The sequence below is a fragment of the Pinus tabuliformis genome, chromosome 8 (assembly GCF_031772625.1).
Source record: "Pinus tabuliformis cultivar Carrire ecotype Pingquan chromosome 8, CPIR1, whole genome shotgun sequence".
NCBI lineage: Eukaryota > Viridiplantae > Streptophyta > Pinopsida > Pinales > Pinaceae > Pinus > Pinus tabuliformis.
Window position 1 is genome coordinate 1,299,203,761 of NC_142294.1, and position 26,623 is coordinate 1,299,230,383.

General features: G+C 40.2%; 1 protein-coding gene across 3 annotated transcripts in view; it reads right to left on the reverse strand.

The window, feature by feature from the left end:
* LOC149240216 (P-loop containing nucleoside triphosphate hydrolases superfamily protein) overlaps window positions 1–26,623 on the reverse strand; it is a 182,735-nt gene that overhangs the window by 45,423 nt on the left and 110,689 nt on the right. The gene's annotated exons all lie outside the window — the stretch shown is intronic.

Consider the following 26,623-nt stretch of genomic DNA (forward strand, 5'->3'; position numbering starts at 1 on the left):
ATGAGTCATGAGTGCTACTGTTTACTTGACATTTTTTCAAACTTCTCAGAAAACTACAGGGATAGGTCAGATTGAAGGCAAAAATTGCAGACTTTTGTAATCACTAGTCCCATTGACTATCACTTGGTCATTTGTGAACATTAACAAAATTATCTTATATATCTAATGAAGCACATGGTATGTAACGCCCCAAAAAAAGAATGTATCAGTTCGTGAAATTGTTATGAACATAAATATATAATCAATGATTAATAATAATTAGTATATTGAAGAGACCAGTGTTGCGGGGGAGCGCCCCCCCCCCCCCCTCGCTCCCGCTCCCGATCCGCGCTCCGGGCGGGAGCGACTCGGGAGCGGGTCGGGAGCGCGCTCCCTAAAAAAAAATTCGCTCCCTGCCTTTTCGGGAGCGTTTTCGGGAGCGTTTTGCCTTTTTTGCATTTTTTTTTTTTTTGTAGTAATGTTCGAAATGCAATTTTTTTTGAAAGAAACAAATAGTTTTTGAGTGGGGCAACTTAATGATCAAGTCTAGGCCCCTAGTATTGATATGCTATTCATGGTAATGTTAAATTCTTAAAGTAAAAGTGACATTTTCTTTAATTTTCATTTTCATCCTTTTACTTAAATTTTTAACATTACCATGAAATGACTCAGGATGTTTGAGAGTGGTTTCGTCCTCATTGGATTTCATATGGAGAAAGTAGAATTTTAGATTTCATTCAAAATCCAGCAGACTTATCAGTTTTTCAGGATTTCAGGATTGGGGGATTGCAATGTTTCCATTGAATTTTGTCATGTATTAGGGTATGGAACTCATATTTAATCAAGAGTACCAATCCCTCTATGTACCTTGATGTTAGTGACATTGGTTGTCGAACTCCTCTATCATGACCCTTCTGAAAATGTACGCATCACTCAAACAAAATCTTGACTTGACATGCTATGCTTTTTCTATCTTATGTTAATGCTTAGAGGGTGATATTAATGACAAAGATCCCTATACAGATACAAAGGTAATGACAAAGATACCTCTGGATATTAATGCTTGGAGGGTGATATTAATGACAAAGATCCTGATTTTGCAACAAGACTAAAAAATTAGACATTTCTCGTGGTGGCAAGAGGCCCAAGCATAAGAAATAGATAATAGATTTACTTCTCTTTTCTAGTTTCTAGTAGCTTTTATAACTATTGACTCTTTCATATTTATTATGATATTTTTTTAAACAATATATGACAATTTAAGTTTGAAGTTGGCAATTATAACTCATTAGTAATGAATTATGAATATGATGCTTCATGAAAGTTGAAAGTTGTTTCATTTCATTTCATTTTATAACATTTCATTTCATGTTAGATATTATTTGTTGTAATGGTTACACTTAGCTTACAAGTACAACTTTGGTGATCAATGATGATAAATGTTATATATTGAATTTTGAAAGCTTGAAACTTTAAGATTGATGAATCATGAGACTCAATATGTTGTATGTTACTATGTTACTAACTTGCGGACGTGGTTGATGAAGATTATAACTTCTAGATGATTGTTGTTATATGGTTCAATCTATGCTTTTTTATGTTTTTTATATCTAATTCATCATTCTACATGTTTTTGTTGACATATATGTATCAAAAATTAAAAAATATAAAAAATATATATATTTTTAAAAAATCGCTCCGGGATTCGCTCCCAAACCGGGAGCTTCTGAAAATGGTCGCTCCCGCTCCCCGCTCCCGCTCCGCTCCCGCTCCCAAGTAACATTGGAAGAGACATATCCCAAAGGACATGGCTATTCATGAAGGGGCACCTTCCCTAATATATATACAGGGTCATCATTTGTAACCAAGCATATCTCTTATACATTCAACATTCTTGTATATAAATATTACTTGTCCTATAATGGATATTTATATATTCCCGATATTTTGAATATTCGGAGTATATGAACCTTGTTCATTACATTAGTATCAGAGCTTCATTCTCCAATCCTGGCATTTGGCCACTAGACCTTGGGTCAAATTTTTGTTGCTCCTGGCAACATATTTGTTGGCATTCAGCCACAACCAAGTTTCCCAAGTTTTCCCAATCTGGTCATTGACCACAGTCAAGACTTTGGCCATTCTCAGAGTTTTGTTGAAGGAATTTTTGACAATAAATTTGTAAAACATAACCAAAAATTGAAACAAAGCTTAAAGTATATTTTAACAAAAATCGTTGTCAATAATGGCAAAGGAACATTAAAAATAATAATTCTGGCAAAGGGACTTTAAAAATAAAAGTGAAATGAAATACTCCGTACACATATTAGTGATTCAACAGTTCTATTTATGCATGAAATAATTGCTGCAATCCATCTTAAGTCATCAAGATAAGCAACTGCATTTTCCATCAATGTGGTGCAGGCATTCATAGAAAGTCAAATTGATATAACCATTCGCTTTATGAAATACAACTACACCCACTTCATACAAATCACCTTGCACCATACAGAACAACCGCCTGTACTATCATCCATACATCCACAAATTTTTAAACTGCTATTGAAATAATTGTACTGTAAATTAATTAACAGAACTGCCATTTCAAAAGAAATTAATATGCTGAATATGAAAAGCACAAGGAAAATTTTGCTGAGAAATTGTCACACGAGTTCAGAAAAGAACATCCAAAAACCTTATGCTTCTATTATCTGCTGCCAACACCATAATAATTCACACAATCTCCCTCAAAGAGATACACAGAATCACAGGGACCCGCTACATTAGGCTTTGCAAGACAATCCACCGAGCACATTTAAGTCTTAGAAAAAATAAAAAAATAAAAAGGGTTACACCAAGAGAAATGTGGTGTAATTTAGTTGTAAGTTCAAACAATCCCTATCAGTCCACTGCTGTGGTCTGTCCATAAAAGGTATCTGTTTAACTAAGCCAAACGTTGAGACCCTCCAAGGGAAGACGTAACGATAGAAGAGTAGAAATGTGTTGCTGTAATTCATGGGTAATAGCTCTGTAGCCTTGAAATGTCCACAAATTTTGGATTACATGGCGAGGTCGTTAGGAGGGTTTTCCAGAGCTTGCCTTAGCCTGGTCAGAGGAGCAGGATTACTCCACTAGTGGGACCGGAGGCTTTTAGAGGAGTTTTATGGGTCCGACTGCGATCTTTTATCATATTTCCTCATCGGGATCAATTCCGCATGGTTTGCTCTTCGTTTAGTTGCATTCCAATGATTTTCGTAAAATGGCATTATTAACAGGGATATTTTAATTAACTATGCTTAAGGTGTCATTTCAGGATGATTACTTGGAGAAACGACTTAGTGTAATAGCTCATTGGAATCGGGGCGAAAAGATCTACAAGGCATAATGATAAAAAAGGGGATTTGGGTGGCCAGTGTGACCACAGAGGCGAATTAAGCATTTTCCGGCGTTAAAAGTGACTTTAATTAGTTTATAAAAGTCACTTTATTAAATAAATAAAGGAAAAGTGTTTCTAAATATTTAATAAAGGAGAAAGTGAAAGAGCTCTTGGAGAGAGTTTGAAGGAGAATCTTAGGGTTTTGGAACCCTAGCCGCCATAGTAGACTTCGGTGTTGAAACTAAACACCCTAGTTTGGATTTGAGAGTGAAATCACTCAAATTTCACTGTTGAGCTTCAATGAAAAACAAGATTTCCAAGAAATATTGAGGTATTCAAGTGTTATCAGTTGATTTTAAAGTCTTATTTGATATTTTCCATCTCATTTTTGACAGGTTGAAGAAAACCCACAAGCTCTGCAAGTTCCATGGCAGTGACTGGGATTGTTTGACCTATAGTTTTAAAAACCAGAACCGGTGACCGAACCGGTCCACCTAATAAACCGAGTTTCAAACCGGGACTCGTCAGATCTCAATGAATCGATTTGCAAAAAAATATTAAATAATTAACTTTTAATGAAAAAAAAAAACTATTTTTAAGATTTAAAACAATGATTCCAAGCCAATAGAGACAAAATATGCAAAGTTTGTTCATCTATATACCATGTAAACATGAATATATCATAATGGCACCGAGTGCAACACATATCATCGACAAAATACATAAGCAATGAGGCTCTAAATGGCCTATAAAGTCCAAAAGCAATGCTACAAGCTATGAGGCCATTAGCCTACTACAAGACTACAAGTCTACATATGATCAATCATCAAACTCATGACCACTACTAGACACAAGATCATCATCAAAAGCTACATAGACATCATCTAGTTCAGAGTTTGAGGGTGCCTAAGCCTCATCTGCAACCTCACTAGCACTGCCACCAATAATAATAGAAGTGGACCTAATGGAAGCACGAGATGATCGAGTTGCAGGACTAGTGCCTTCCATTGATTGTTTGCCTTTCCTTGATGCGACTACTGATCTTGGTTCTGATGGCACGACCAAATCTGCTTCATCCCCTGCTAATGCCATGTCAATATCAAAATCAGCATCAAACACAGGATCTTCAGTCTCCTCCACCCATTCTGATGTTGGATCAAAATCGTCCAACATAATGGAATCTAGATCAAGTGTTTCGTTTATCATTTGGTTTTGCCTTAGTCGAAGGTTGTATTGTACAATGACAAGATCATTTAACCCTTTTTGTTCCAAAACGGTTTCTCTTCTTCGTGTGTATGAGCTCCAACACAGACCAATTGCGCTCACAACCTGAAGCACTACAAGTTTGGTTGAGGACTCTAATTGCAAACTTTTGCAATTGAGGACATTGGCCGTCAAATGACTCCCACCAATGTGCTGCAAAGAAAAAGACATTAATTAGTAACTTAGTTCATTTCATTACTTATTTACAAATTACAAGTATTTATAGATAATTTGAATTGTAAATTTGTACACAATTTAACTTGAAAAGAAAAACAAATTTGAATTGCTTACATGGTTGATCCACATCTCTTGCCATCTTTGCCAAGTTTTTTCCAAAGTACCAGCTGCCATACTGAAAAGAGTAAGTTGTTTATGTATTTCCAACTAGTTTGCATGGATAGGGAACATGCGCTCTAAGCAATTAATCAATCCAGCTCTAACCTCCCCATCCTGCAGATCTCCTAACCGAGCTTCATAATAATACCTTGGGTTCCAAAAAATACCCAGCTGCATGTATAGGACGATGGAGTTGATTATTCCATGTGTTATCAATGATCTCCCATATACGGCCATATTTAGCTAACCTATCCTTGTAAGTTGACCGTATCTGCTCCTTTGCCTGACCCATAGAATCATAAATGTAGCCCATGGACAATTTTTCCCCATCCACCATCCTGATTCTTTAGCACCTTAACAAGGGGCTCGGTAATTTTCACAAGCTTTGCGGACCTTTTCCAAAAATAATTGTCAAAAGCTTTCCTTTTGGTGTCTTTGCCATCTTGTCTATGAGCCCACCGAGATTCAATCCAATCATCAAAAGAAAACATTCTCTGCAAGTTTTTCTGTTGAGAATTGAGACATTGCAACGTGAAGAAGTGAGTTGCAAATCTCATAATTGCAGGCCTAACAAGCTCTTTGGCCTAGTTTTTTTTCTCATTAGGCTCAATACCCATGAGTGGTGGTAAATGTATTTTCTAATACACTTGGCATGCTCTACAATGTTTTTTACCTACTCCACTTTGCCTATGTCCTCAAGCATGAGGTTTTTGCAATGTACAGCACATGGAGTCCAAAATATGGTCTTATATTTGGACTCAAGCACCTTTCCAGCAAGAACATAGTTTGAGGCATTATCTGTGATAACCTGCACAACATTTTGCTCCCCCACTTCCTAAAGAATGTCATCCAAAAGCTCAAATCAATGTTTCGGGGGAGCGCCCCCCCCCCCCCCCCCGAACCCGCTCCCGAATCGCGCTCCGGGCGGGAGCGGCTCGGGAGCACGCTCCCAAAATCGCTCCCGGACGGGAGCAATTTTCGGGAGCACGCTCCCTTAAAAAAATTTGCGCTCCCTGGTCTGTTAGGGAGCGATATAGGGAGCGATCGCTCCGGCGCTCCCGGAGCGATTTTTAACGCTCGGGAGCGATCGGGGAGCGATCGCTCCCTGATCGCTCCCGAGCATTAAAAATCGCTCCGGGAGCGATTCGAGCCGGGCCGGGAGCGGTTCGGCGGAAAAAAAAAATCCGCGGACCCGAAAAATAAAAAAAAAAAATTAAAAAAAAAATTGGGTTTTAAAAGCCCAATGGGCCAAAAAAAATTCATTCTAACTTCATTGAGCTTGAGTTTGGAGCTGGAGCAAGAGCAAAGGAGCGAGGAGCAAGTGCTGAGGAGCGAGGAGCAAGTGCTGAGGAGCGAGGAGCAAGCGTGCAGAGGTAAGTAACTTAGTAATTTAGTTAGTTTAGCTGGTTAGATAGTAATTTAGTTAATTTAATTTAACTGTTTGAGTTTAAAAATCATGTATTTAAATTAAATTAATAAATTAAATTAATTAATCCCAATAAATTAAATTAATTTGCAGATTCAAGAATCAAAACCCTACAAACATCAAACACCATGGACCTAGCTATATTTATTGGCATTTTCCTCTTCCTGGTCCCTTTTATGGTTATTATGGTGCTGGAGAGTAGGAAACGGAGGGGGCCCCAAACTGAAGAGGGGGATGAAGAAGCCGAAGAAAGTCAAATGGGTGAAAACCCCGATGAGGAGGAGCTGGAGGAGGGTGAATATGACCCTCAAAAAACTAAACAAGACCAAACTCCATTGTGGAAATATGTTCACAAGGCTGAAACTGGGAGAGGGGGTGGAACCACTAAATCTCATTGCCCCCATTGCAACACTGATTACACAGGTTCATACACCCGTGCTAGAAGACACCTCTGCGGGAAAAGGCCATGGGATGGAGAGAAACAAATAGGAATCAAAACTTGTACAGCGGTGTCAACAGCGGATAGAGCCAAATACATAAGGGAAGAGGAGGAAGCACAATACATAACAAAAAAATCAAGGGGTTTCTTTGAACCAAGCTCACAATCACAAAGAACTCCTTCAGCATCCTCCCAAGGCAGTGGATATGGACATGGAGGCACAGGGTCATCATCTTTAAGGCGTAGAACCATATCAGATTTCCTTGATGAGGGGTGTAGGAATGATGCGGATTCAAAAGTTTACAGGTTTCTCTATGCATGTGGGATACCATTCAATGTTCTACGCTCACCTTATTGGCACGAAATGGTTTCTGCCATAAATGATGCCCCTAAAGGATACAAGAACCCTGGGTATGACAAGGCAAGAGTCGTTGGCCTTGATCATGAAAAAGCAAAAATATCACATTCTTTGAAATAAATGACAAGTTCTTGGACTGACCATGGGGTGTCCATTGTATCTGATGGATGGACAAATGTAAAAGGCAAGCCATTGATAAGTGTTCTTGATGTGTCTGTTAGTGGTCCCATCTTTCTAGCTGCACATGATTACTCAGACAAGTTCAAGACCGCCATCAACATTGCAGAAGCATTACTTGAAACAATTGAGCGTATTGGCCCATACAATGTCATCCAAGTCATCACTGATAATGCTCCTAATTGTAAGGCAGCGGGAGCAATTATTGAGGATAAATACCCCAACATATCTGGATGTTTGGTTCACACATTGAACCTTTTGTTGCATGATATTGTCAAAAACAAAAATGAACAATACCAATGGATTGGTGATTTGTACAAGAAAGGCAAACAAATGATAAAATTTATTACAAATCATAGCAATACCCATGGCCTTTTTCGCAGTCACTCGAGATTGGAGTTGTTGAAGATTGCGAAGACTAGATTTGGTAGCTATTACCTCACCTTCAAGCACCTTTTGAAGGTAAGAGAGGCATTAGCTAGCATGGTATCAAGTCCACATTGGCAGGTGTTAAAGGAATGGGCTACAAATGTAGCTGACATGGCAGGTTTTGAAATGGTGGAGGAGGCCGCTCTTGATGGGCAGTTTTGGACAAGTGTGAGGCAGGTATTGGATTTCACCAAGCCAATTTATCACATGATTCGGTTTGCAGATACAGACAAACCAGTGATTGGCGAGGTGTATGAGCAAATGGATACCATGTTGGGGAAATAAAAGACATTGTTCATAATAGAGATCCCAACTTGTACAAACTGATTCATGATTGTGTGTGTGAACGGTGGAATAGGCTTAACCTTCCACTACATTGCTTGGCGTATATCCTTACGCCAAAATACTACTCTACATCTTGGTTGGGCCAACCTGCAGCAGGGGGTGGGGTTAGGACCAAACCCCATTTAGATCCAGAGGTAACTAAAGGATATTTGGAAGCATTAGAAAAGTTGGTACCTGACAGGGAGGAATGTGCAGTTGTGCGCCTTGAAATAGGCAGATACTTCAGTGGCACTGGTTTGTATGGTAACTTCCATGCAATGGACGACAAAGATAAATTTGAACCTCTCACATGGTGGGAAACATATGGCGGCCACGGACTTTTGCCAAAATTGGCAAAAAAAGTTCTTTCACAGGTTGTAAATTCTTCTTCTGCAGAGAGGTGTTGGAGCACCTACAGCTATATACATAATGTGAAAAGAAACAGACTCAATGAAAACCGAGCAGAAAGCTTGGTTTATGTGCACTACAACTTGAGGTTGTTGAGTCATTACTGTGATCGGGCTAATGAGGATCCCACATTAAAATTTGGGACAGTCACCCAGAGGATGACAATTTGGAGGATGGCATTGTACATATTGAAGAACTAGAAGAGGAACTTGTAAGGGATGAAAATGAAGCAGCAGCTATGCCACCTCCACCTCCACCTCCACCATCCAGTAGCAGTGCTCAAGGTCCGAGTCTTGTTCCTTTGTTGTCGCCACCTCCATCTACACCCTCGCGTGGAGGTTCTAGTTCTGGTCGTCGGTCTGTGCGGGAGACTCCTAGAAAACCACCACGACCTGCTTATACTCCTGGAGACTCTCGTGGCAAAGGCCACATGTAGATTTACAGTTTACTTGTCTTTTTTAGTTTCTATTAGACTTTAGTTTTCATAACTGTTGAGTTTTGAGTCCTTGACTCTTGACTCTTTCATATCATAATGATATTTTTTGTAAGCATATATCACTGTGACAATGAAAATTTGAAGTTTGAAGTTGGGCCTTGGCAATTATAACTCATTGGTAATGATTGTGAATTATGAATATGATGCTTTGTGAAAGACTAAAGTTGTTTCATTTCATCTCATTATTCATGTTATTTATAACTTTTTAACATTTCATATCATGTTAACAGTTAGAAGTTAGGACTTAGAAATATCTTCGATATTACTTCTTGTAATGGTTAAAATTAGCTTACAAGTACAACTTTGGTGATCAATGATGATAAATGTTATTGAATTTTCAATTCTGAAAGCTTGAAGTTGAAACTTTAAGATTGAATTTGATGAATCATGATTTATAAGACTCAATATGTTGCAGTTGTAATATGTATTTTACTAACTTGTGGACATGGTTGATGACGATTATAATTTCTAGATGATTGATGTGATATGGTTCAATGATCAATCTATGTTTTTTTATGTTTTTTATGTCTAATTCATCATTCTACATGTTTTTGTTGACATATATGTATCAAAAATTAAAAAATATATATATTTTTAAAAAATCGCTCCCGGATTCGCTCCCAAACCGGGAGCTTCTGAAAATGGACGCTCCCGCTCCCGTTTTCGCTCCCGCTCCCGCTCCCAAGTAACATTGGCTCAAATAGAAGGGTTGCATCCTTCACCTTATCAGATGCATCAACTGATCTCAAAAACATGGTTCCTTGAGGGAAAGAAACAAGGAGATTAATGATAGTGTGGTTCTTTCCATTTGTCCATCCATTTGTGTTAAGTTTTGGGTATGTTCTATGCTAGAGCAATTTATAAAATTTTCATAGTTAGCAATCACATCAGCATTACGATAAACTGCAGATAGAACATAAATATAAAACGCAGAAGACAAGCCAAGGCAAGAGGACACAAGATATGGCGCGAGCCAGGGACAAACCCCACAATGTGTGGGGAAACCCTTTGATCAAATCTTCTTTTATCTTCAAAGTTCAGCAGAGAAAGAGAGAGAGAGTACATTTACAACAGAAGTCAACACTTTGACTTGTCTAGATCTGAGCATAGATCATCTCCTATAACGATGAGATCAGTTGAAGACATTCTGCTTCAACTGATCCTCCAAGGTGACTCCTTCACCTATCATCGTGCTGCATCTGGTTCTCTTGCTGCACCACTGCATACTACACCATGCTGCACTAATCATGATTATCAACATGTTTCCCATGTCCATGATCTTATTAATTATCTTGCTGCCTTTTATCATGCAGCCCTATGACTAAGCTGCTCTCATCTACTCTTAGCATCATCTTGCTGCCCATGCCCATCATGATCGGAGACATATCATTCTTATCATTCTCATTATGTTGATACTGTAACCATCATTGCTCATGATCCTTGTCATTGTGAGTGCATGACTGCGGCTATAGGAATTTACAACGGCCCCATACCTTGATTGTTGTTATGACTGCATATGGATATCTCTGTGCATAACATGAACAACGTATATATATATATGACATATGAACAACGTGTAATAACATGAGCAACATTGAACATCGTATATATGAACTATGTGTAAGGGTATCTTCATGACTGCGTATGGACCCTACGTGTTATGAATTTATGACAGCATATGACTGAGACCATATGACTGATATAGTATCTCTATAAATAAATGCCAAGACTTATCTATTGACAGCGTATGGAGTAATTGCTGTAACGAATGCATTGATGTACATGATCTAGGGCTGTTGGGAAGCTGAGTGTTCCACACTGTAATGTCGAGACATGTGAAGATTACAGTGATGCTATTCCATCTGTAGACCTGATCTGTTGCCTTACTGTAATGCGAGGTCATCCGAGAGCCAGTCTTCCTATAGTGCGTGGTCAGACCTGATCTGTTGCCTTACTGTAATGCGAGGTCATCCGAGAGCCAGTCTTCCTATAGTGCGAGGTCAGACCTGATCTGTTGCCTTACTGTAATGCGAGGTCATCCGAGAGCCAGTCTTCCTATAGTGCGAGGTCATCCTCCTTCCATCCGAAAACCAATCTTTTTGCTTCCATTCGAGGGCTAGTCTTACTACACCTTAAACCCATCCGAGGTGCAGTTACACTCTCCTTGCCCTAATGCGGATCTGCTCCATGATCACAGAAGGGATTGCACGTTCTGTCCATCATTTTTCGGATCCTCTGCACCCACGACATTTCAGAGAAGAATACAAATTTCTTGTGTTTATTGCTAGGGTTGCGTATAATCAACGTGATCCCATGACTACATGAAACCAGCGTATAGCATCCATGACGTATCCAATGTGAACAGCGTATATTATGAATAGATGTTTTCATAAACAGCGTATGGACCAGCGTTTTACCATGACTGCGTTGTACTACGGCTAGGGCATTTTCATAAGGCCAACATATCACTCTTGGTGTATCACTCCTCCAAAAACCCAAGACATGGAGAGGAGGAGATCACTCAAGAATATATGTTTAAATGACATAAAATCCTCATCTATTTTTACTAAAAATGTAGAGGTTGAATAGACACGTCGGTTGGGCTTCTAGAGCCTACATATGTGCTGGTCGGCTTGATAATAATTACATAAACAAAATAAATTCATATCTCCATCAATACTTATCGGAATCGGATGATCTTTGGATCAATCCTACACCTCTCGACGAGAGGGATCCAATAAAAATATCAGCTGCCAGAAATAAGCCAATCCACATGGGGTTTGGCCCTAGTTGCCAATTTAACAATTTGACATGATGGAACAACCAGTTTTGAGCCATGCCTCTCTATACTCAGCCAAATATTCACCAATGGAAGAAATCTCTTTTCGCAAAAGAGCTCCCCTCAAGTCATGCATACTAGGGCCTTTGAAGCCCTTTCCTGCAGCTAAAATAGAGTCCCACATAGCTTGGTAATAAGGTGAGCGAGCTACATTAAATGGGATATCTGCATCATACCACCATCTAGCAATGTATTGATAAGAAGTTCCTTTGCATTGTTTTTTCCAATGTTGATCCAAAGTGGGTTGATGACTTCACTGGGAGGAAGTGGGATTAGCATAGGCAATAGTAGCAAAGCATGAGAAATAACTTTGGATGTTTGCTCTCTTTGTTCCTATAGATTGTTGGCCAAGAGAAGGAGGAACATAGTGAAAAGGGTCATTGGTGGAAGGGATAGAAGAGGAGTCTTGAATCCCATAATCATCATACCCACTCTCTTTCATGGCTTCTAATAATTCCCTCTTCCTTGAAATTTCATCTTTGATTGTCAAGGCCTTCTCCCTAGCCTTATTCTCCTCAAACTTTTCAAGCTTGGAAAGGTATTATGCCCTAACAGGACCTAACACTTCATTTGGTGTTTCACATGGATTTACTTGGCCTCTTATCCCAGCCAAGTGTTGTTTCAATCTGAGAATACCCCCACCTCCAATAGGTTTATTGCAAAATTTGCATATCATTTTTCCATCAATCAAATCACAATGAGCCCATGCACTGTCCTTGTCTTTTGGAGCCATGTTGCCTTGAAATAATTAAAATTTGCAAAAAAAATATGTCATTTAAAAAAATTGCAACTAAGAAGAAAAATGGAAAACCAAAGCTAAATTTAGGGAAAAAATGCACATTGTAGTTAGCACTAGAGATTTGACAACATAGAACACATTAAAAAAATTAATACATGGACAACAGAAAAATGAGGAATTTTTCAATTGAAAAACTTTACCTAGAAATGAAAACTAGCCTCCTTAGCCTCCTCTTGACGATGTCAACTCTACTGACAGCTCCAAAGTATCTCCAAAATAGCTCCATCTCCAACTCTAAGCCTCCAAGATGACTACTCCAGCAAAAACTGAACACTCTCCAAGCTCCCAATCAAACTCACAAAAACTCCAAATGAGATGTGTGAAACAAATGAGAGGGGTAAGCTCCTTTAAAAGCTTGGAGATGGTGTTTTTGGAGGGAAACAACCCTTATTTTCCCTCCAAAACACCCTGGAAGCTTCCAAAACCATGTCGTGTAGGTCAGTCGCAGCCTTGGCAATGAATTGGCCGGTTTAAGATGAAACCGGCCAGTTTGACCATAAACCGGCCGGTTTGACCATAAACCAGCCGGCTCCGTCCTAAACCAATCTGTTAAAATTGGCAACTAGGGCCAAACTCCATGTGGGTCATCTTATTTATGGCAGCTAATATTTTTCTTGGATCCCTTGCATCGAGAGGTGTAGGATTGATCTTAAGGTCATCTGATTCCGATAAGTATTCATGCAGTTATGAATTTATTTGCGTTATAAAACAATTCGTCAAGGTCGGCCAGCAACCAAATTACCCCCACAAGTGCTCAATGTTTTAGTATAAAAGGAGATGACTTGAGAGTCATTTCACACACACTTCACTCTTAATTTCTCTCCACTTGTTCTGGGTTTTAGTGGAAGAGAAATCTAAGAGAGCAAGCCCTAAACAGAGAAGGTAAGGAGCCCTAGTATGAGACCTAGACGCAGTCAAGAAGGAAGCCTACACGTTGCCCTATACGCTGATCTCTACAAGCCCTAGCCGTAGTCAAGGAGGGTTACTATGATGCCCAAACCGCAGGTCCATGATGCCCTAGCTGCAGGCCACTTCAAGTGAGTGAATTGATGGATGGAGGGCCAAGGATCTAGGACCAAGAAGGCCGAGTAGAGGGAAGCTAAATGCAGGAATTTGAGCGGTTGTTTGAGCACATTGAGGAGGCCGCAAGCCATAGCGAGCTGTTGGAGTTATTTCATGGCTGCGTTGAGAGTATAACGTGGCATGGGAGGAGCCTCTTCAAGGTTGGCCGCAGCGCTAGAGGGCTAGTCTTGCTATAGGGTTAAGGGCAGTGGCACATACCCTAACCAGAAGTGCAGTGACAGAAATGCCAACAATTGGGACAGCAGCAATGGTATTCTAACAATTGGGACAGCGGCAATGGCATGTTAACAAATGGGACAGCATCATAACATGGTGCAGCAGTAGCCAATTGGGACAACAGCAATAATGGGACAGCAGCAATGGTATGCTAAAAATTGGGACAGCAGCAATGGTATGCTAACAATTGGGACAGCAGCAATGGCATGCTAACAAATGGGACATCAGCATGACATGGTGCAACAATAGCCAATTGGGACAGCAATACGGTAAGCATGGTGCTGCAAGCACATTGCGAAAGGTGCAAAAAGCACATGGTGGCAAGCATGACGCTGCAAGCACATGGGACAGCAGTGTGGCAACATGGTGCAGCAATGGCCCCTAGGACAGCAATGGTACATGATGCAGTACAGTGAGGTACAGTATGAGGCAGCACTGGTGAGTGCAGCAAGATGATAAGGTACAGCAAGATGTTGCAGTACAGGAAGGTGCAGCAGTATGATGTGTGCAGCATGGTAATGAGGTCCAGCATAGTGATGATGGGTGCAGCATGGTGCAGCACAGTGAGGTGGAGCGTGATGATGAGGTGCAGCACAATGATAGGTGATGGAGTCACCTTGGAGAATCAGTTGAAGCAGCATGTCTTCAACTGAGTTCAGCTACCTCATGTATCATCTACTTAGAGATGATCTATGCTCTTATTTAGATAAGTCAACGTGTTGACTTCTGTTGTATATGTACTATCTCTCTCTCTCTCTGCTGAACTATTGAAGAACATATAAGAAGAATTGATCAAGGGTTTCCCCACATTGGGGTTTGTCCCTGGCTAGCGCCACATCTTGTGTCCTCTTGTCTTGGCTTGTCTTCTACGATCTATGTTTATGTTCTATCTACAATTTACTTTAATGCTGATGTGATTGCTAATCTGGAAAAGATATTGAGCTAACTATGAAAATTGAAATAAATTGCTCTAAGCATAGAACATACATAAAATTAACATGGTATCAAAGATGAGGTGAAGACAAAGCCCAAGCAAGAGTGAAAGAGCAATCACCGAAGACAGTTGGGAAAGGACAAATGGCTCAATGGGTTCCTCGTCCCTCTTCAAGTTCACCAAGGGTGAAGTTGAAGCAGAGAACATTATCAGTATGGCGCAGCGGAAGCATCTGATGGCCTACCTAAAGATCACTTCAATGGGAAGTCTAAATCTAAGGGTGGAAGGAAAGGCAAATGCCTTGTTTGTAATAAGTTCAGCCATTATGCAAAGGAGTGTCCAAATGGTATGAACACATCATTTGATGATGATAACAACAATTCCAAGGACATCTTCAATGATCATAGGAATGATAGGTAATGCAGGTCATCAAGGAAACGACCGACTCTTCAAAGAAAGCAAGGAACCCCAGGTATGAAGAATCAAATGTTGTTTCTGATAAGAAAAAGAAGTGTTATCTTGTATTGGCCCTCTCCTTCAGACTCTTTGGGGATCTGGCTTATTGATTGTATTGATTCAAGGAACTTCAACGAATAGAAGGGTGCTCTCTCTAATTTGGTAGAGATGGAAACAATCATGGGATTATACTTGGAGTCAATGCCACCTATCCTAGAAAGGGCGTAGGGAATGTTACCCCTCAATTGAATGAGGGTAACTCAATTCATTTACAAAATCTCTTTTACATACCTGATCGCAAGAAGAACCTAGTGTCCATTTCGGCAATGGAAGTTAAAGGTTATAGGGTGGCATTCATCGATGGAAAGGTATGTGTTTGAAATTAGAATTTTCAAAGATGCTTTTATCTTTGAGTTCAGGGTTAGCAGTTTGTATCAAGTGGCAGGATGGTCCATGAGGGACCATGTCAATTGTCACATCTCATCAATAGCACCGGAGGTCTACTTATTATGGGGCCCTACCCGATGTGATTTAGATGGTAACAGGGATGCATGAATTAAAGAAGAGCATGAAGGTACATGTCAGAGATGTACCGAAGGAAAATCTTACAAGGGGACAATTCCCCTCATGTAGCAAGTTCACAGGTTTGGAACAACCCGAGGTGTTTGAGATTCATGATCAGGAATCTCATGTATGCAGGTGGAAAAAAGCCCTCTATGGCTTGAAGTAAACACCTCGGGCTTAATATTAGAGGAATGATAGTTGTCTGATGCAGCTGAGATTCACTAGGAGTGAATTCGATCCAAACCATTGCTTGAAGGTTGTGGATGATATACCTCTCATACTAGCACCTTCTGAGGACGACCTCTTTCTGACAGGTATAGACCCTCTCATTTGCAGAAGTAGGAGGGAGTTGGATTCCAGATTTGGAATGGTGAACTGCAACCCTGCGACTACGTCGATGGATCTTAACTTTCAGAAGTTATGTGGTAAGGATACTAGACCTGTTTTGGGAAAGGCCTCTGAGTTTCACAAACTCATACTAGCATTGATGTTCTTGGTGAACTCCCGTCCGGATATATGTTTTGCAGTTAGCATGTTGGGCTCATATTTGGTTGAGCCTCACTGGATTGATGCCAAGAATCATTTGAGATATCTTCAGGGCACAATCTCTCATGAATTGAGATACATTGTCGGAAATGTGAAGTTGCATGATTATTCTAATCATGATTAGGAAGGCAGTGTGAAGGATCGCAAGAGCACTTATGGGTGTTTACTCTCTTTGGGTTTTGCTCGAAATCCTGGATGAGCAGGAAGTAGAAGACGGTTGCTTTGAGCACCGCTGAGACCAAATACATAGCTACGAGTATGATCTCGTGTGAAGCTGCCTAGTTGTGGAAGCTCTTCAATGAGCTGTTTATACACATGATGGATACCACCAAGATCTTCTGTGTCAACCGAGGGGGGTTCGATTGTTGAGGAATCCCGCATTCTATGATTGCTCCAGCATATAGACATCAGAAACTACCTTATCTGGGATATGGTACATCGATGAGCGAGAAGGCTACATCGCATTGAGACTGACGTACAGGTCACAGACATTCTGTCGAAGCCCCGGGGAAAGGTCAAATTTGTGACTTTTCCGAACGACTTGGAGTCGTTGAGAGACCCTCTTATGAGGGTCCTGCATGATGCATTCATTAAGCTCTGGGAGCGCCAAGGGGCTTGGCTACTTCTTGGAGCAACAAGCGACCATAGGGCGACTCCCCCTCCCCTAATAGTGCGCTGTGTACACAGTGAATGGTTCAACCTTCCCTTGTAATTCCCCGTGGCAACTTATGGACAGGATGAGGGATTTTCCTGTCGAGGCATCCTACCCATGCAGTCTCAGACTCATGGGAAGTACCTCTCATCTGGCCAATGAGCAGAGAAATGGGGTTATGGACCATAGTAGTACTATCGATGGACACATCATTGCATCTACCGTACTCCCTGTTGTCGCGCAGATTGACACGACAACGCTCAGACCGGGGGTTGTCACTCTGATCCCCGATCCCTCCGTTTAAGCCTGTCTCCCGCGGCTAAGGGGGGTAGTCCCTGTGAGATGATGAGACCAACTGTCAACCAGTTGGTTGGGAGACACGAGATATGATATAAAAAGCACTAAAATGATTTGACTAAAATAGCAGACCAGTGCCTTAAGAGATTGTTATTAAAATGATTACTTGTTAAATGATATAAAAATATGAATCGTGAACAGCAATCATTTGTCATCAGCTAAATCACAATGCTCTTAAAATGACCAAAACGATATCCAGCAACTGAAAATTTTGAAAAGATGAAAGCCTTAAACCACCACGAGAATCATGAATTATTAACCAGATATCGCATCTCGACTTGAAAATTTTAGATCTCAGCATGAAAGGTGATAAATCCCGAAAATGATTGGATCTGACGAAGAAAATTTTCCACAAGGTTTATATATATATATATATTTTTTCGAAATTTTTTAAATCTTTTTTCAGATTTTTTTTTTTTTTAAATTTAATCTAAAAATAAAAATCTAAAAATTTAAAATAAAAATTGAACCAATGTCTAACTAAACTAAAATCTAATGACTAAATATTAAAAACTAAATAAAAAAAACAAAACTACACAATTTTTTAAATCTAAACCTAAAACTATTGAGACCTGAACTAAAACTACGCTAAACCTTTTGGATTTTATTTGAAATACAATTTAAACAAAATGAAAACGAAACTATAGCGGAACCCTAATCTAAAACCTTAGATTAAACTAAACGCAACCACAAAAGACTGTAAAGCAATATAACTACGGCGTAAACCATAAAAAGCTCTGTGCGTAATGTGATGTGCGTATGCTTACGGCGTTTTGAAGAAATGTAACCCGGAAAAACCACGGCCTGGCCACGCAAATGTCAATGAGGAAAATCCAATGCGCATTCATCGAACGACATACTTTGGTGACTAAAACAGGAATCGTAACCCTTGAAAACGTAACCCTGGCGATTTCCGATCGAGCTTTGCTTGACCATGTTGTGAGAATTTCAACGATGTTCTGAGCGGGAGCATGCGGAAGACTGCTTCAAATCTTTCCTAGTGCTTGACGGAGAAAGGTTTTTCGGTCAATGCTTCTAAATGCCCGCGCGAAATGCTGAGAAACTGAACTGACTGTCGTGTTCAACTCACGCTGATCCTGGCGCTGATCATGTTTACCACGAAACCCCAAGGAATTTCTGCGCAGAACAGTCAGAGGGACACGCTGTCTGCGTAAATGAAAATTTGTGTATTGACGCCCACGCTGAAACTGTTGATTGATTGCGTAAATGGACGAGTTTTAATATCTCAGCAGCTTGTTGTGTCTTTATATTTTTATATAGTGTGCCTTGTTTGTACGCAGGTCAACCCGTGAGCAGCATGGAGACGTGTATTGTTTTTCAACGATTGAAACACACAGAAACGCACAGCTTTTGAAACGCACAGTGTTTGAATGCTTTTCCGCACAGCACATACAATGCCCAGTACTTAACCTTGTGTCCACGGATTGGCGTTTATCATTACAGGTGCAGTGGGCGAGAAGATTGACGGCTGTGTTATTTGTGACACTGAATCTCTTGACCAGATCCACGTATATTACCCACGCTGACAGCCTTTGAAAACTGATTTGCAGCTACGCTCTGACAGATTGTTTCTGAAAACCCTGTACAAGAAAACAAAACCCTAATGAAAACTGCATAAAGCAAAAATTCGAAACCCTAGATCAGAAAAATTAATGTATAGATTTGGCCCCTTAACAGCCAGATTCGGCAATAAGCACGGAAAATATTTAAAGAACAGAAATTTCAGATTTTCACTGTGAAGAACTTCATAAAATCTCTCATGTAAACTTAGAAAAATAAACCGAATGATAGACCCAGGATCAAATCCAACTGGGCTCAGCAAAAAATGCTTGCGGGAGTTGGCTGGTTCAGCCGAGAACTTCCCCGAACACCCACAAAATTTCCTTCAATGATGTTTTCTGCACAGCTCAAAACAACTGTCAATAAAGAGGGCAAAAATGCTGCTAGATCTCAGGAAGTAATGGAGATACCTGCCATTACTTCAGAAACCCTAACAGCACCCAAACCCCAGCAAGTGAACAAGATACCTGTGCTCACAATACTCAACAAAAAGCTATTATTAACAGCTGAAAATAACATATGCAGAAAATGAAACAATCTCACAACATTTTAAGAGAGTAACACCAGCAAGATATGGACCCCAAAGTCTTCTTTTATTAACCAGAAACAGATTTACAAGAGAGCTTCTTCAGTCTTAGACTCACAGATCGAATGATCTGAAATGACCACCTAAGACCCTATATAAAGGAAATGATCCCAACGGCTAGTTCGAATGATCCATGTAGAAATGATCTCGACCGTTGATGAGGATCAAGACATCTCTTGATCTCATCCGTCGATTTATTCACTTAAAATATTATTATTTTATTAGTTAGGGTTTTTGCTTTATTTTTTAAATTTTTTATTATTTTTTATTTATTTCATTTTTTTAAATTTTAAAATTTTTTAATTTTTTATTATTTATTATTTTATTTCATTTTTTAAATTTTTAATTTTTAATTTTTTATTATTTTTTATTTATTTCATTTTTTTAATTTTTTAATTTCTTAATTTTTATTTATTTTATTATTTTATTTCATTTTTTAAATGGATCATCGAACTAAGCCTTCGGAAACATCACCTAGGACCTAGGACTTAGGACTCACGAGGGGATTTAAAACATTTTTTGACCCTCAAGACACATTACATCACGACTTTTACAACTTACATCTCAAGGGGACAAGCCCACTTAACACAGACCCTCATAAATCACCCAGTTCTGCGACACAACTATAATCTAGCAGATTAACACACTAGGATTCTCCTAAAGTTCTAATGACAAAATCCATCCCGGCTTTGGGGTCAGGTTTGAAGGAAAACTCTGCCGATCCATAGATCGGTGAGACAAAAAACCTCCCGGGACGTAGATTACCACTAGAAAGTTAGGTCCACCTAGGCAATTCACATACACGACTCATATCTGCTAAGATTATTTACAATTAATACATGCAGACTGGGTTTACAATTAGATTGATCAAGCTGCTGATGACTGTTGGATGGCACGGACACGCTGATCAGGTGCTGCCCCTTTTTTGCAAAGAAAAGGGGGATGTACTGCATGGGTAGTTGACCAGTAGAGGTCAACATCTAGCTCTACTTGGGGACACGTTGCTGCTTGCAGGAATGTGAGAATCCAGAATCTGCATCCATACAACACAAAAATAAGTAGCGTCCATCCAAAATCATCATATACATTAAGCACAATAAAGATAAAAGCTCTTCATTTATTAACTATTTAAAGCATAAATGAAAATGCGGAAAAACAAGGAGTAGGGTTAGAAATACGATACAAAAGATGCCCCATGGCATCACATGTGTTCAATATAGTGCATACTGAGCATTTGCCTGCTTTCAGGCAAATCTGTCGGCTGCTTGTCGGATGTGCCATGTCCAATTTTGCATATGGTAGGACTTTTTCCTATCCGAAAATCAAGCTGCTCACGGTCGTCTGATGCGTCAAATCTTCTTCTTATTTTCTTTCTCTTGCGCTTTTTCTTTCTGGCAGGTTGAATTACTGATGATCTAGAACTTTCTGTTTCAAAACTATCAGATGAAGTATGCGTGATATGTCTTTCTTTAGCCCGCATCTGATCTTTATCATTCTTAAGTCTATCCGGATCACCTTCAATTAACCATCTTTCAATCGAATCAATAACCTCCTCATAATAAGATGGAGCTTGTCGCAGCAAATCAGAAGGCTCCTGATCTATTGATGTCACCTGGTTTCTTTCATCTTCCAATTGCTGAAACCTTTGAACCTGTATTCTAATGGCATCCATCTGTCTAGAGTATTCAACCTTTATAGCATTGATTTGTCTGACATGGTGTTCTTGCATATCTTTTATTACTTTAACATTTTCTTCCTTTATGTTCATCAAGCAATGTTGTATGGAATTTATTTCTTCTTTGTGATTCGCTTGCATGTCAGCCAACTGATTATTATGATTGAATGTCATGATAGTCATTTCCTCATCCATAGTAAATAACTTGTTTTGCATAGAGTCAATTTCCCTATCATGATCAGCTTTCATGGTCACCATATTTTCCTCTAAGACTGACATCTTGCTTTGCATGATTCTAATTTCTGTTTCATGATTAGTCTTCATGGCCTCAATTTCTTTAGCATGGTGACTTTACGTGACCTCAATCTCCCTATTACGTTTTTCCAGGTGGGTGCATAAAGTTTTCACATCATTGACATAATTAGTTTGATTGATTTCCATATTTCTCACCAGCATCATTAGATCTCATAAAATTTGCTTTTGCTCTTCCCTTTCATTGTCATTTGTCCCTGATTTTTCACTATCATGAACTTGATCTGCAATATTTCCGGTGGATGACACATTCTGACATGATGAATCGTCTTGGGATCTTTCAGCTGGACCTCTTATCAAATTACTTTCATTCTGTTGCACAATTTCAGAGGCAGAAGGCAAGTTGTTTGGACTATCATATCTATCTTTAAAAGCATTGAGAATGTCTTGTAAAGAAGTGAAAAAATCATTAGGAAAATTATTAAACCAATTCAAGGCATCACCCTCTAAAGAATGGACAAACAGACGCATCTTGAAATCTTCATGATTATATTGAGGAAATCTACAATATAAGATCATTACACAAGTAAACATGTTTAAATGCTGTTTAACAGTGACCGAATCACCACCCGAGAACTTAAATAATTTACCAACGGCCTCTTTCGGAAGATCATGGAGATTATCAGTAAAATGACATGGTTTAAATGAATAATCCATGATGAACAATAAGGGATCAAATGGATGATAGAAAGAGATTTCTGCTCAAGAAAATTAAGAGATGAGAGAAGTGGAGTCGTCACTTGAACAATGAATCTGATTCTAAGATCCAAAAAGGAATCACAAGCAGATATGAGGAAGGCTTCTTGTCTGGGAAAAAATGAGAAAAATGGAGTCGCCACCCAAACAAGAAACAAACCCAAGAGATGTTGCTGATATGGGATGAAAAGATGCCAAAAATATTGAATTTGCCAGCTCAACTGAGAGATGAGAGATGAGAAGATGAATGTCGATGAAACTCCAGGAACAGAAAAACTCTATTCCCCGGCAACGGCGCCAAAAAATGTTGGCGTTGCCGGGCCATATGAATGAGGAAAATGATTTGTCGTTTGAAACACTGAGAAAAAGTATCCCCGGCAACGGCGCCAAAAAATGTTGGCGTTGCCGGCTCAAACGAATGATAGACAGATGAAAAGATGATGAAATGCTGAGAAAACAAATTCTCCGGCAACGGCGCCAAAAAATGTTGTTGCGCAGATTGACACGACAACGCTCAGACCGGGGGCTGTCACTCTGATCCCCAATCCCTCCGTTTAAGCCTGTCTCCCGCGGCTAAGGGGGGTAGTCCCTGTGAGATGATGAGACCAACTGTCAACCAGTTGGTTGGGAGACACGAGATATGATATAAAAAGCACTAAAATGATTTGACTAAAATAGCAGACCAGTGCCTTAAGAGATTGTTATTAAAACAATTACTTGTTAAATGATATAAAAATATGAATCGTGAACAGCAATCATTTGTCATCAGCTAAATCACAATGCTCTTAAAATGACCAAAACGATATCCAGCAACTGAAAATTTTGAAAAGATGAAAGCCTTAAACCACCACAAGAATCATGAATTATTAACCAGATATTGCATCTCGACTTGAAAATTTTAGATCTCAGCATGAAAGATGATAAATCCCGAAAATCACTGGATCTGACGAAGAAAATTTTCCACAAGGTTTATATATATATATATTTTTTTTTTTGACCCCAAGACACATTACATCACGACTTTTACAACTTACATCTCAAGGGGACAAGCCCACTTAACACAGACTCTCATAAATCACCCAGTTCTGCGACACAACTATAATCTAGCAGATTAACACACTAGGATTCTCCTAAAGTTCTAATGACAAAATCCATCCCGGCTTTGGGGTCAGGTTTGAAGGAAAACTCTGCCGATCCATGGATCGGTGAGACAAAAAACCTCCTGGGACGTAGATTACCACTAGAAAGTTAGGTCCACCTAGGCAATTCACATACACGACTCATATCTGCTAAGATTATTTACAATTAATACATGCAGAGTGGGTTTACAATTAGATTGATCAAGCTGCTGATGACTGCTGGATGGCACGGACACGCTGATCAGGTGCTGCCCCTTTTTTGCAAAGAAAAGGGGGATGTACTGCATGGGTAGTTGACCAGTAGAGGTCAACACTCCCTATGCTAGGATGACCTACACTGATCTGGGATCAGTGTGAGTGGTTTGAAACACTCTCTTTTGATATTGATCTAGGATCAATTGGAACTGACTTCGGGTCAGTAAGAGTGATATGACTCACTCTCTTTTGGAACTGATATGGGATCAGTAAGAGTGGTATGAAACACTCTCTTCAAAGGAACTGACTACGGGTCAGTAGGGAATGGTATGAGACATTCTCGATCAATTCATCTTCTTCGTGGTTCAACAGAGCAGAGTAGAGCAATGCAGGGCACTGATGGTAGAGATAGTACACTCTGGCAGGTCGATCAGCGGATGGAGTTCTCCCTAGTTGAGAGGGAGTGTTAAAATTGGCAACTAGAGCCAGACACCATGTGGGCCATCTTATTTATGGCAGCGGATATTTTTCTTGGATCCCTCTCATCGAGAGGTGTAGGATTGATCTAAAGATCATCCGATTCCGATAAGTATTCATGGATTTATGAATTTATTTGTGTTATAAGACAATTCGTCAAGGTCGGCCAGCAACCAAATTACCCCCACGTGGGCTCAACGTTTTAGTATAAAAAGAGATGACTTGAGAGGCATTTCACACACACTTCACTCTTGACTTCTCTCCACTTGTTGTGGGTTTTAGTGAAAGAGAAATCTAAGAGAGAAAGCCCTAAACACAGAAGGTAAGGAGCCCTAGTATGAGACCTAGACCCAGTCAAGAAGAAAGCCTACACGTTGCCCTATACGTTGGTCTCTACAAGCCCTAGCCGCAGTCAAGGAGGGTTACTATGATGCCCTAACCGCAGGTCCATGATGCCCTAGCCGCAGGCCACTTCAAGTGACTGAATTGATGGATGGAGGGCCAAGGATCTAGGGCCGAGAAGGCAGGCTGCTAGGCCGAGTAGAGGGAAGCTAAACGCAGGAATTTGAGTGGTTGTTTGGGCACATTGAGGAGGCTGAAAGCTACAGCAAGCTAGGTCGCAGGCCATAGCAAGCTGTTGGAGTTATTTCATGGTTGCGTTGAGAGGATAACGTGGCATGGGAGGAGCCTCTTCAAGGTTGGCCGCAGCACTAGAGGGCTAGTCTTGCTGTGTGTTGGGTTAAGGGCAGTGGCACATACCCTAACCAGAAGTGCAGTCACAGCAATGCCAACAATTGGGACAGCAGCAATGATGGGACAGCAGCAATGGTATGCTAACAATTGGGACAGCAGCAATGGCATGCTAACAACTGGGACAACATCATGACATGGTAGCAATAGCCAATTGGGACAACAACAATAATGGGACAGCAGCAATGATGGGACAACAGAAATGGTATGCTAACAATTGGGACAACAACAATGGCATGCTAACAAATGGGACAGCAACATGACATGGTGCAGCAATAGCCAATTGGGACAACAGTATAGTAAGCATGGTGCTGCAAGCACATTGGGCAAGGTGCAGAAAGCACATGGTGGCAAGCATGATGCTGCAAGCACATGGGGCAGCAGTGTTGCAACATGGTGCAGCAATGGCGCATAGGACAACAATGGTACATGATACAGTACAGTGAGGTACAGTATGAGGCAGCACTAGTGAGTGCAGCAAGATGATAAGGTACAGCAAGATGTTGCAGTACAAGAAGGTGTAGCATAAGGTGCAGCAGTATAATGTGTGCAGCATGGTAATAAGGTCCAACATAGTGATGATGGGTGCAGCATGGTGCAGCACAGTGAGGTGGAGCGTAATGACAAGGTGCAGCACAATGATAGGTGATGGAGTCACCTTGGAGAATCAGTTGAAGCAGCATGTCTTCAACTAAGTTCAACTACCTCATGTATCATCTACTTAGAGATGATCTATGCTCTTATTTAGATAAGTCAACATGTTCATTTTTGTTGTATATGTACTATCTCTCTCTCTCTCTGCTGAACTATTGATGAAGATATATGAAGAATTGATCAAGGGTTCCCCACATTGGGGTTTGTCCCTGGCTAGCGCAACATCTTGTGTCCTCTTGTCTTGGCTTGTCTTCTGCGATCTATGTTTATGTTCTATCTGCAATTTACTTTAATGTTGATGTGATTGCTAATCTGGAAAAGATATTGAGCTAACTATGAAAATTGAAATAAATTGCTCTAAGCATAGAACAAACCTAAAATTAATACAGTCGGTTTTCTGATTTTTGGGCAAAATGGACCCATGAACCGGCTTTTTTGAACTGGCAATGAACTGGCTTGGAGAGGGTGTTTTTGGAGGGAAACAACCATTATTTTCCCTTCAAAACAGCCCAGAACCTTCCTAAACCACGTCGTGTGGGTCCGTCGTGACCTTGGCAATGAACTGGCTAGTTTAGGACAGAACCGGCTGGTTTGACCATAAATCGGTCGGTTCTGTCCTAAACCAGCCGGTTAGGGCTGGTTTTCTGATTTTTAGGCGAAATGGACCCATGAACCAGGTTTTTTGGACCGTTTGACCCAGTCACCCAATGCACCGGTCGATTTGACCAGTTTCCGATTCAAGTCGGCCGATTTTTAAAACTATGGTTTGAGCCATTGAGGGAAAGTCATTGCACTTCCTGCAACCTGGGGTCGATTTTCTAGAGGAACCAAGTCAAGTCCAACGCTGCAACTATTAGGAAGAGAGAATAAATCCATCTCTTGTCCCGCTGATCAAATCAACGGAGATAGAGGTCGATTTTGAATGAAGGAGCAAGGAGTAAGTTCTGGGCATTGGTAAAACATCTCCCTTTTGCACCAGGGGTCAATTTTTGGAGCATACGTTGAGTTTAGAGCTTTCCCTTCATTCGCTGGACAGGATTCTTGAGGAAGATGAAACGAAACCCACAAATTTCTGATGTTGTATGATATATCTCCTACCTG